At 44.1% G+C, this 12,467-nt stretch overlaps 1 pseudogene; it reads left to right on the forward strand.

Annotated features, from left to right (window-relative positions):
• The first annotated feature begins 7,347 nt into the window (after positions 1-7,347).
• On the forward strand, positions 7,348-7,909 carry LOC125961995 (protein FAM204A-like; annotated as a pseudogene).
• The last annotated feature ends 4,558 nt before the right edge of the window (positions 7,910-12,467 follow it).

The raw sequence follows: 12,467 nt of genomic DNA on the forward strand, positions 1-12,467 counted from the left end.
ATAAAAACGGAAGGACTGAGAGTAACTTCTTCAGCACCACAGTCAGCCCTCTGTACTGAGTGTTGGGAATGTGGAACCCACGAATACGGAGGGCCGACTGCACTAGGGCATTTTATTTGAGGGACATGAGCATCCCCGGATTTTGGTGTCCCCAAGAGGTCCTGGAACCAATTCCCCCACAGATACCAAGGGACAACTGTATCCTGGTATAGTGACATGTGAAAAGATTGATATGGATGTTCCATCTTAGGATAACAGAAGGAAGACTCTGCCCATACAAAATGGATGAGATTGTTTCCCCCCCGCCAAAAAAAATATATATATGTATCGCAGACCTTGAGAGCTCAATGTCAGGATGTGTGCCTGACCCCCTCATGCAGTGCTGAGGGCTCCCTCTTCTCCCTCTGCACCTTCAACTCCTGGCTGCCCGTGACATTCACATCACCGCAGGCACATGTGTACTCGCCTTCGTGGCTCCCCTACTGGCCTAAGTCCTTGAAGGGGCTGTCACAGCCGACAGGTTGACTCCAACCTGAACACGTTTTGTTTGGCCCATGCACAATGTTGGGCAAGAGGGAGCAAAGATCTGGGTTACCAGCTTCTCTTTAAGAAAAGAAATGGTCTGCCAACGCTGGGCATGCATTACCTCAAAAGCCACAACTGGCTGCCCTGAGGTAGTGATGGGCGGCCCTGGGGAGAACACACTCCGCAGAGAGCCACAGACCCTACCCTCCCATCTGCTACACCCACCCTTCCTCGCCCCAGCTCACCACCTGGCTGGCCCCGCAGGCATGTCAGTTTGAAAATCCGCAGGGATTTTCATTGCATTCTGAAGGCCCAGCATAAATCCTGCCCTGTAGGAAGGACTCTCACTCGTTGACTCAGAATTTAGCGTGTAAAAGAATCACTTGTGGCGCCTGTAAAACAATACAGGTCCCAGGCCTTTCTCTAAGCGAGCCTGATTCAAACAGCCTAGACAGACACCTGAAGTTCAACTTTTCCAGAAGTACCCTTACGGAGTTTTGCTAAGAATGGTCTCCGATAAACACTGTTTTAGTGTTAGGTATCTAGAGCTCTGTGAGTCTTGATTTCCTTATAAGAAAAAGAATTTGGAGTAAATCATCACTACAGCTCACAAGTCTAAATGCTTTCTTTGGTTCTCTATTGGAAATCGAAAGAAACCGAACAGGAAATCAGTTCCTGCTCTCTGCTACCACCTACTGGCAACTTCCTGGTACTGCAGAGGTATAAGCTGCAGTTTAATACCTCAGTTAGGGAATCACTGTTTCCTAGTTTTCACGGCTAGATCCAAGTACATTTTTTAAAAAATTCAACAAAATAGCTTAAGAACATATCACCAAGCAACATTTGATGAAAACAAAAAAGAGAAATATCTTACAGTTTGATTTGTCAATTATACCTCAATACGGCTGAAAAAAATTAATATAAACACCACTAATCTGTCTCCTTTATTCATTCTATAAGAGCTTTTGATGTGTTTCCACCAAATTGATTTTGAAACACACAATAGATTTTGAGACTTCTGTAGAAAATTTGCACGTTAAGATATACAGTCTGTTTAAATGGTAGACCTGGGACCCAACTACATGGAACAACTTTCTACCATAATAAAATTCTCCGATGTGGAATGATCTGCATTTTTGCACAAAGTAAACTCCTGTTATAAAAAATGTTCGAACATATGGGTGAGACTTCTAAGATTCCTCTCAGGACCGTGGATGATTTCTCTCTCATCCAGTAAAGCATCAGGGAAGCTCACAGATCTGGGTTCTATGAGGCTTAGGTTTATACGTGGATTCTGCTCTCCAAGCCTAGAACTATGCTTTAAAAGGGAGATAATACGGACAGGCAACCAAGCACAACAAACTGAAGATGCGTCTGAATGTTCAGGCAAAACCGAGAAGGATCCCTGGCAGAGGGCAGCTGGGTGTGACAGAATTTGTGCAAGGCAGGAGGGTATGGGTTAGTCCGGAAAACTTCTCCAGGGTAATTACTTCACCCTCCTCCAAACCGTGAAGCTTAACCTGCCAACCACGCCCTCCAAATTCTTCAGTTCACCTGCTCAGTGGCCTTCCTCCACCTTCTAAACTCTGCTCATTCAATTACAAACGCCAAGCAGGTAGCCCTGAACTTGCAACCCTTGTCCTTCCCCTGAAGCGCCCCTCCAGCCTCATATTCACACCTCCCTGCTGAGCATCTCCTCTTGAGCACCCAGACATCACCACAGAGCCCACAGGTAAGACAGGCCTCACTCTCTCACCCAGGACTGAACCGCCACACCCCACTTCTCTACTGAAGTCATGATACCAACACCCTCCCAGCTGCCCAGACTCAAAACACGAGCATGAACCTTCCTGTCCCTCCAAATCCACGTCATTCTCTCCACCCCAGTTCTCGGCTTCTCCTCTGGCAGATGTAACATTTCAACAACCTACTGATCACCTTGCCTTAATCTCCCTTTTCTACTCTGTACTTCAAAGGCTACCTATCATTCCTTAAAAATCAAAAACCACTGCTCAAAATCTTCCAAAGGTCCATTTGTCCTTAGGGTAAGGCTTCCCTCCCTCCCTCCTGGTCTTTCACCCCTGGATTCTCACACGTGATTCCTTGATTCTGTGTAAACACAAGCAATCAGTATCCTCCAGGGCCTTCACCCCTCCATCTCAACATCTCAAAGTGTACCCCTCCACTGTTTTCCCCGAACACCACTGCCCCCAAAAGAGTCCTTCTCCCTCTACATCTTCTGTGAGACGGATTTTCTGAGCCACTAGTTCAGTAGACACCCCGTTCTGCCTTATGTCACCATCAAGTGGCCGTGTCTGCTCTTCTGTCCAACACTGAAACTTTCTGGAGCTCAGGAACCTCCGTCAAGGTTACACATCTTCTCCTGCCCTCCCCCACTGCGTAACATACACAACAACAAACATCTGTAAGAAAAAAAAAACTTAATTCACTTCTCCTAAAGACCAAAAGGAGAAAAAGAGAAACCGCTGTGTGAGATATACAGAGAAGATTTAATTCAGATTCAGAGACTAAAAGAACACAGCTCAAGAAAAAGAAAAGGCAGCAGCAGAAAGTGGGAGGGGATGGGAGAGCAAACCAGCCTCCCTACCTCTCAGGCCGTGATCCAGGAACAAGAGTCCTGGATCAGACAGATGGTACCTACACTGGGGAAAAACACCTGAGAGGTTCTGGCAGCACATGAAAGCCCTAACTAATGTCTTGGGGGAAAAGGAAAAGCCGAAAACCAGCGTGAACTAATATTTTCCTCCCCTAACAGAGAATAATGACAGACGTCCTACATCCTGGAACAGAGAATGAAGTCAGAAGACAGAAAAGCCGGAGGAGAAGGAAAACAGATTGGGTATCGGCAGGGACGGGGACCCTGAGTGCCGCATGAAATAATGATCGCCGCACCTAAAGCAGAGCCAGATGGCAGCCACAGACAATGGAGACCCATGCAGGCCACATGAAATTTTGATGAATTCCTTAATGGCCACACCACGAAAGCCATATTCCAGAAAGAGGCTAATAATAGAACAAACGTCAGTGCAGAACAAAAAGACTTAAAACCGCCTGCATTCGTTATTCAACTACATTTGGACAGTTTTCAAAATGTGGTTGTTTAATAAGTGCTTTCACTGGTGACAATGATCACCGTTTATGCCACGAATGCTGTTATTTTTTGAACCCTAAGCTGATGCTCCAGGCCACTGTGGTAACTGCATTACAACAAAAGGTCACACACCTACCCACACACTTGACCCAAAATGATCACGAGAGTCGTGGACTGGGGAGAACCATACACTTCCATGCCACTTCCCCACATCTCAACGTGAGAAATCAAGCCAAGTTACAGCTTCTATAACAACATACTCTTAATCCTCAAAATGAGCAGACTAATGTACACAAGAGTATATGCACAGTGCCTTACGAACTCTAGCCTGTCTACACAAGGCAAGATGCTTCTGAATTGCATCCAGTCAAAGTCTAAAGTCGAAATAAGACTGAAGGTGAGTGAAGTAAGTCAGAAAGAGAAAGACAAATACCGTATGCTAACACATATATATGGAATTTAAGAAAAAAAAATGTCAAGAAGAACCTAGGGGTAAGACAGGAATAAAGACACAGACCTACTAGAGAATGGACTTGAGGATATGGGGAGGGGGAAGGGTAAGCTGTGACAAAGCGAGAGAGAGGCATGGACATATATACACTACCAAACGTAAAACAGATAGCTAGTGGGAAGCAGCCGCATAGCACAGGGAGATCAGCTCGGTGCTTTGTGACCACCTAGAGGGGTAGGATAGGGAGGGTGGGAGGGAGGGAGACGCAAGAGGGAAGAGATATGGGAACATATGTATGTGTATAACTGATTCACTTTGTTATAAAGCCGAAACTAACACACCATTGAAAAGCAATTATACTCCAATAAAGATGTTAAAAAAAATAAAATAAAATAAAAAATAAAATAAAAGAAGACTGAAGGTGACTGGTCTTATCTGCCTTCTACAAAAGTCTTGATGGAATGAGTTAAATCTTCCTGGAGTTAGACCTCCAGGAAGACGCTGTGGGAGAAGGCAGAGCCATCTGATAACTGGTATGAAGTGATGCTTCAGGTTGAAAGAGCTAAAACTGGACTGGATAACCCAGAAGGAACATGAATAGCTGTACACATGCGTGAAGGATCCGGAGATAACTAGAAAAGAACTGAGGGAACTGCAGCCCTCCTGCAGGTCCTGGGTAAATAACCTCTTAATTAAGAGACACTGAGTAGACCAAGGATTCTGAAACTAGCTGGGATCTGTTGCGACCCGCTCCACACAAGTAGGGTCGGGGCAACCTGGAGTTCGTGCAGATCAAGACTACCTGAGCAGGCCGTCAGCAGTTGGGTTTTCCCAGGTAGATGCGAGAGGACAAGAGAGCCAGTTTGAAGACAATCTCAAGAAAGTGGCTTAGTGTTAGACCGTGCAGACTACACTAAGCAGGGAGGGAAGTAGAGACAGGCAGCTGGTAAGAAGAAAGAAAGTAAAGGGGCTTTGACTAAGCATGTTTAGTTGAAGCTGCTGAGTAAGATGCTGCGATTTTTTTTTTTTTTTTTTTCAGTACGTGGGCCCCTCACTGTTGTGGCCTCTCCCGTTGCAGAGCACAGGCTCCGGACGCACAGGCTCAGCAGCCATGGTTCATGGGCCCAGCCGCTCCGCGGCATGTGGGATCTTCCCGGACCGGGGCACAAACCCGTGTCCCCTGCACCGGCAGGCGGACTCTCAACCACTGCACCACCCGGGAAGCCCAGATGCTGGGATTTAATAATGCAGAAGTGCAGCCCTTCCAGGAAATAACTAAATCCAGGATTAGGGCGTCAAAGAAAGTGGCTGGAGTAGGAAAGGATATCGTGGATTGGGAAGTGAGAGAACCTGATGCACCCTTCCGGTCTACATTGTGTTACCCAGGGTGATGGCAGGTCAGAGCAGGAGGGATGCATGAGTCAGGTGCTCAAGTCTTCACTGAATAAAAAGGAGCAAGTGAGAGGTCAGAGGTCAGCAAGCAGTGAGGAAGAAGGATATTGGACAGTCTAACCAACTGGTCTAAGACATAGATACTGCTGTGTGAACATTTCAGGCTAACTCTCTGGAAGTGGTCACTTCTTCCAGCCCTGAGGTGGGCGAGAGATGGCAAACTCCACTGGAGAAGGCAACAGGAAAAAAGGAGGACTGGCTTTCTCTTAAGGCAAAGAGGTAAAGAGAAGGTTTAGGGGAGGGGTAAATGTTGGAGTGTTCACCATAAAATTGTTCCAGGGGACAGAGTGGAAAGCTCTGGGAGGAAGCAGGTCACTGGACCAAGAAGCCAAGCGTTGAGCACCATGACCGAAGCTCTTCCATCTTGGTGGGACAAAGGCTGACTGACAGTAAGGATACAAGAGGTTAGGCGGCTACAGGGAAGACCTCGGTGTGATTTAAACATTTCCGTATTACATTTAACAGTCAGTAACCTGTGACTCTAAGTCAAGCCAAGACCACACAGATCCTGCATTTTTTTCTTATGATAAACCATCCTGCATTTTGAAACTACACTGAAAAAACATCGTCTACTCAACACACACCCAGGAGACTGACGGGATGAATAATACTTCAAACATTAAGCCACTTGTCTATAAACAGAGAGATATTTTGGCTATATTCACATTACCTGAAGCAAAACTAATTTTTTTAAAGCTTTTTAAAAACATTCTTCTCGGACACAGTTTGGTTTAGGAAAACCTTTCAGTTTTGCTTAGACTATACACTCCAAAGGCACTTATCAAAATTTTTCATTTACTAAAATCAAATCTCCAGTTTTTAACTGTAAATTAAATATTTACAAATACAACACACAGACGATCCCTTACGTATTTTCTGAGAACTTCATTGAAGCATTACCAGAAAAAGTAGCTATAATTATTATTCAGCCATTGGAAATAACTCTTCATCACTGAACAAAGAACGTTCAAAGTACATCAGAGTATATTCAACAAAATCAATGTACTTTATGCATTTGCTTGGTACTATGTTAAAGCAACATGGGAGACAAAATAATTTATTAACCTAATTTATTGGAAACCACATCTTAAACCAGGGGTGGGCAAACTAGGGCCTATGGGCCAAACCCAGGCCCGCCAACTGTTTTTATAAATAAAAGTTTATTGGAACCCAAACTCCAATCGATTGCAATGAGATCTCTCACTACAATGGGCAGAGAGAGTTGAGCAGTCCTAACAAAGATCCATTGCCCATAAAGCCTAACACAAAATTAAATATGGGCTTGGGCTCCTGGTGACAGTTCCAGAGGATCTGCCAGGAGGCCCAGCACGGGCAGATTAGGCCAGAGAAGACCCCAGCCAGGTCCATATTTTCCTTGGAAGGGGCAGCTCAGCACCTTCCCAAGCTCTTTGGTGGGAAAGGGGTTTTCTGTCCCACCAAAGTGAGGGGGTAAGGATGCTTCCCATTGAGAAAATGGACTATGTTTATAATCAGTGAATCCTGGAAAACACTTACAGTGCATGAAAATGTCAACAGGCTAGAAATCCTACCTGGGACCTGGCCGTTGAGTGTTATGCCCAGGAGGGGATTCCTCCCACATTGGGATTATAGTGAGGCTCTGCCCCAGAACCTGCAGGCTTCCAGGTGTGCAGCCAGCAGGAGAAGGAGTGCCTTTCTAAGAGCTACTCTCTTAAAGACTTGAACTTCAGGAAAAGACAGGGCGTGGGCTGCTTCCTCCTGGCCTACGTGATGTTGCACTGAACTCTGCCGATGAAGCCTGAACCCACAGGAAGAGAAAGGTCAGATAATGAGAGAAACAAATCTCAGATTTCTCTTAGATAGACCAAAAACTGAAACAGAGCCACATGTAAATGCACACGAAGTGTGCCTTTCTGGAATTCCCTTAAATATGTGGAACAAATTTCAAGAATTGCATAAAAAGCATTCCAAACATGAAACCCTGACCTCAAGCCTGGGAAGCGGAAGCGGGGTGGAAAGAAACTCTCCAGAAAAGATAAATCGAAGAATGAAGGGGCACCTTGTCAGAAACAATCTTTAAATAAAGCCCAGTGGAAGGAACGTATTCAGTATTTTGGAGTCAGGGATAGGTTTGAAAAAAGAAAAAGAAATGATAAGTCAGGCCTTCAAGAGCATAGACCAGGCTGTGGACAACTGCAAAATGGAGAAAGCTGAGAACTCAGCAACCAAATGGCCACAGGAGAGCTTATTGTAAAACTATCAGAGCCGCTGAAAGCCCCAACTCTGTAAAAGCCAAAAAAGATACTGCAAATTCACAGGTTGCTTGAGAAAAGAATAAACTTGTATGGGGGTCTGAAGCAAAGAATAGATCGGAAACTCGAACAATATGAGACATATGTCACTTGGCCAGTAACCTTCACTACATGTGTGAGGTGCACATGCTCAATTTACTGAAAAGATTTCCATGCTTGTGTTAAATGTGTCAGGAAATTGACAGAAGTAGAAAAAATAAGCGTAAATTTTGAGAGCTTACAATAATGAAATGAAGTTTTCTGTTATCTGTATAAGAAATTAGAATGTGTAACACTTATATATCCCTAGAGTGTAAAATCCATTTTAGTTTTCATCTATTTGTTATAGCATAGCCAATGAGCTTCCTATATTCGAATTCAGTTTAATGATACTTATTCTGAAATTTTAAGATTGCTATTTGTTTATAACGGATTAGTTATAACTGGATGAGTCTCAATTGATATTGTCTTTGTAAATGACTTTAATTACTTCAATGTTATAAAAGTAACGATTAAATTTTTATTGGGAAGGTGCAGTTAATTCTTCACAATCGCATGGTAAAAGCAATTAATTTTTATGTTCCTTCAAATAAAATATTTCAGTAAAAAAAGAAAAATATAGTAAGTGCTACATAGAGATATATACTGAAAGCTGTGGAATAACTCTGCTTGGGGAGAAAGAAAAAGATGGAGAGACCAAAAAATGACATATTGCTGGAGTTATCCAAGGTGGATGGGATGAGCATAAAATCAGTACAAAGTTGACTTCACTCCAGGGTCTGCCCCCCTTTCACACAGTCCTCAGTGGTACTTTGAAAATGCAGACTTCAGAAAATAGTTGTTGAATGCATGCTGCCCTCTGGTGGCCCAGAAGTGCTATCCCCTACCACAGCTTTCTCCCAAATTACTCGTACTGTGTTCTGGACCTTTCCCAAGTCCTTTTCCTTCAAACAGTTACGCATCCTTTATTCCAGTGACTTAAGACTTCAATCTCACATGACAGCCGAATATTTCTGACCAAACAAATGCTAATACAGTCATGGTTTAGCCCTTCCATATAACCGGTAGTCACTTTATAGAAACACATTCTGGAAAGAGTCACTAATAACAAGTCCAGAACAGGGAGAACAGCCTTCATGCAGGCAGACCCTGTAGAGGGTCTCTCATTCCCCATGGGATGACCAATTGCACGTGTAATCCGCTTTCTCCTAATGTTCCGCCAGTTTTTTCACTGTAAGGATTTATTTTCGGGTGTTGTTTCCACAAACCTTGCCTAGAGACACTTCTGCACACATTCCATTAGTCTGTCATAGCTAAGCCCCCTCTCACAAAGCCAGTGTCAACATATTTTACCCCTTGTAAAAAAAAAGGGGGGGGGGAGGGGGTAAAAAAAAAAAAGGTAAGAGGGAAATCTTGGATGCCGGGGCCTCCTTTCGCAGTAAATTGATATAACTGAAGTAGCCACTTTCTCCCTCTTCATCACCCCTTATTTCATATACATAATTACAGCTGATAAAAAATGGAGGCCAAGGGCTTCCCTGGTGTGCAGTGGTTGAGAGTCTGCCTGCCGATGCAGGGGACACGGATTCGTGCCCCGGTCTGGGAAGATCCTACATGCCACGGAGCGGCTGGGCCCATGAGCCATGGCCGCTGAGCCTACGCGTCCGGAGCCTGTGCTCCGCAACGGGAGAGGCCGCAACAGTGAGAGGCCCGCGTACCGCAAAAAAAAAAAAAAAAAAATGGAGGCCACTCCAGTGGACCGGCCCACATCACAAACCTAAGTCAGCCTACACTCACGGAAAACTGCCAAGGACACCTAACATACACGGACCCCAATCTTCCAGCTCGGCTCACCTCACGCTAGAAAACGCTAGACCTGTTAGCCTTCCCAGGATACTCCTGGCCTCCTGGTCAATCATGCAATGTCCATGTTGCTGCCTCGAAGGCTCTGTCAACTCGCTTTTGCCCAAATCCCTCAGAAACAGTACTCCCCCCCATCCATGAATTATCTTCCCTTGAATAAAGGACCGTCAAACTTGCTACTAAATTGTATCATTTTTTTGTCATTTGTCACAACCCGTAGATACTTCCTCTGTATGCAGGCTTCCTCCAACTTCTCTCACTGTTGAATGTTTGTGTCTGTCAGCCACCACTGCAGGCCTCACAGAGCTTTGCACTCAAAGGTCGGCCGGAAAGCATGGCTTTCATTTCAACATGTTCTTTGTGAGCTGTTTCGGTGCAAACCCTGAGCAGCTGAGTTCTGAGTTAGTTTCCATAGGACAAATCCAAGTAAATGTTCCACAGGCTCTACTGCTTCCTCTCCTCCACAGAGCCTGCAGGCCACCCAGAACAGGCAGAAGATTAAAATGCATTGCCAGGCTTTCTTCTTTTAATTGGTCTCTTTCTTTGGCGTGCTTTTGGAAGACAATAGCGTGGGATGAGGCTTTAGTTTCCTTCAACTTTACACAAACACGAGTCAACTCTAGCCAGAAGGGGGAAAGAACATAAATCTGTGGTGTGGCAGCCTAGTTCCCAGCGGCCAGCGGGGTTCACAGAAACTGCAAACGCAGGTTACTCCAAGTTCAAGTCTGCATTTACAGGACGTTTAGTAAATCTATGCAAAATGAAATGGAGGCAAATTCCGTGGAAAATCTAAACCAAAGGATACTCAAAGGCAAAACCTTTTTTCATAATCTAACAAGCTCTGGGAAAATTACCTGTGGGCTAACGAACTGGAAAGTTACAGAAAACATGCTTAAATTTTCCAATATCACTGCTTTTACGCAATAACTTACAAATAGCTGAAGATGGGTGGAATTTACCAGAATTAATCCGATAAATCACAATGTCATAGATGATCCAACCTTGAAGGGGCCTCTAAGATTACTCAATAGCTGTCAACCAAAGCTCTCTGTAAACTGTACATCACAATACATAAGAGGAAAAAACTAAGGCTCTTTACTGAAACGGACAAAGAAGAGTAAAATGGTTAGTGAAGAATGGACAGTGCATAGTAACAAGCACAAGCTTTGGGTCAGACACCTGCTGCCCCATTCAGGCTCTGACACTCTCTAGCTAAGTTACAGAATTGCTAAGCCTCTATTTTTTTCTCTTACTGAACCAAATTTTCGTAAGAAGTTTGGCCAACTCCTATGCCCTTCCCATAAGACTTTCTGCCTTGGATGACAAAAATTGTAAAAAGAAAAAAATGACTATGAAATGTCAAAGTGACAAAATTTGGATACACAGAAAATACTCTTTCCCACTACGCCATACTGCCAGTGGATATATTTGATATGTTTGTGGGCTTAAAAGTACTAGAGAAGAATGGCACAGCTGAATAGGAATCTGTGAAGAAAAACAGAAATACATGATTGCATTAAATAAGGATGACAATAATTAGTGCTGGGACACAAATTCTACTCTTTGAAAGACACTAAAAAAAAAATCAAACCACTGGGAGAATTTCTGCAAAACACAATGATAAACCACTTGCATCCAGAATACAGAACTCTAGAAAACAAATAACCCAATTTAAAAGATGGGCAAATTATCTGAACAAACACTTCATCAAAGAAGGTATACGAATGGCAACTAAGCACACAAAAAATGCTCAACATCACTTGCGTAATAAAGAGAAAGACTCAATGTGGAAAAGTCTGTCCATTTCTGATAAAGTTAAACAGACACTTACAAGAAGACCCATCAATCCCATGCCTCACCATTTACTCAAGTGAAATAAAAAGCCTGTCATGAATGTTCACAGTGGCTTCATAATTGCCCAAAACTAAAAGCAACCCAAATATACTTCAAATGGGAATTGATAAACTGAGGTACATCTGTTCCAGGAATACCACTCAGTGATGAAAAGGAATGAAGTACTGATACAAACATGAATGAGTCTCAGATGCATTACGCTAAGTGAAAGAAGGCTACAATAGTATGATTCCATTTATATGATATTCTCAAAATGACAAAACCACAAGGACCTTCAAGGACAGAAAACAGATCAGCGGTTGCCAGGGACAGGGGGTAAAAAAGGAAGGATCTTCTACAAAAGGTGCACAAGGAAATTTGGGGGAGGGGGGCGGGGGGATGAAACTGCTGTAACTTGATCGAGGTGGCAGTCACACAACTGTCTGCGTTTTGTCAGATCTCAATTCACTACCAAGGGTGAATTTCACTGTAAATTATACCTCAATTTTAAAAAAAGGTATGAGACACGTGATGTGAAACAGCTGTCAGAAATGTTGCCATTCTCTGAGCTGATATGAAATGAGGTTTAAGATAGTGATACTTAAACTTGAGTCAGTGGGTCCAGGCTGGGAGCTGGGAATCTGTAGCTTTAAAAAGCGTTCTAGGGTTTCCCTGGTGGCGCAGTGGTTAGGAATCTGCCTGCCAATGTAGGGGACACGCGTTCGAGCCCTGGTCTGGGAAGATCCCACATGCCTCGGAGCAGCTAGGCCCGTGAGGCACAACTACCGAGCCTGCGCGTGTAGAGCCTGTGCTCCGCAACAAGTGAAGCCACTGCAATGAGAAGCCTGCGCACCGCGATGAAGAGTGGCCCCTGCAACTGGAGAAAGCCCGCGCACAGAAACGAAGACCCGACACAGCCAAGAATAACTAAATAAATTTATAAAAAAAAAAAAAAGCATTC

Source organism: Orcinus orca, chromosome 18 (genome assembly GCF_937001465.1).
Source record: "Orcinus orca chromosome 18, mOrcOrc1.1, whole genome shotgun sequence".
Classification (NCBI taxonomy): Eukaryota; Metazoa; Chordata; class Mammalia; order Artiodactyla; family Delphinidae; genus Orcinus; species Orcinus orca.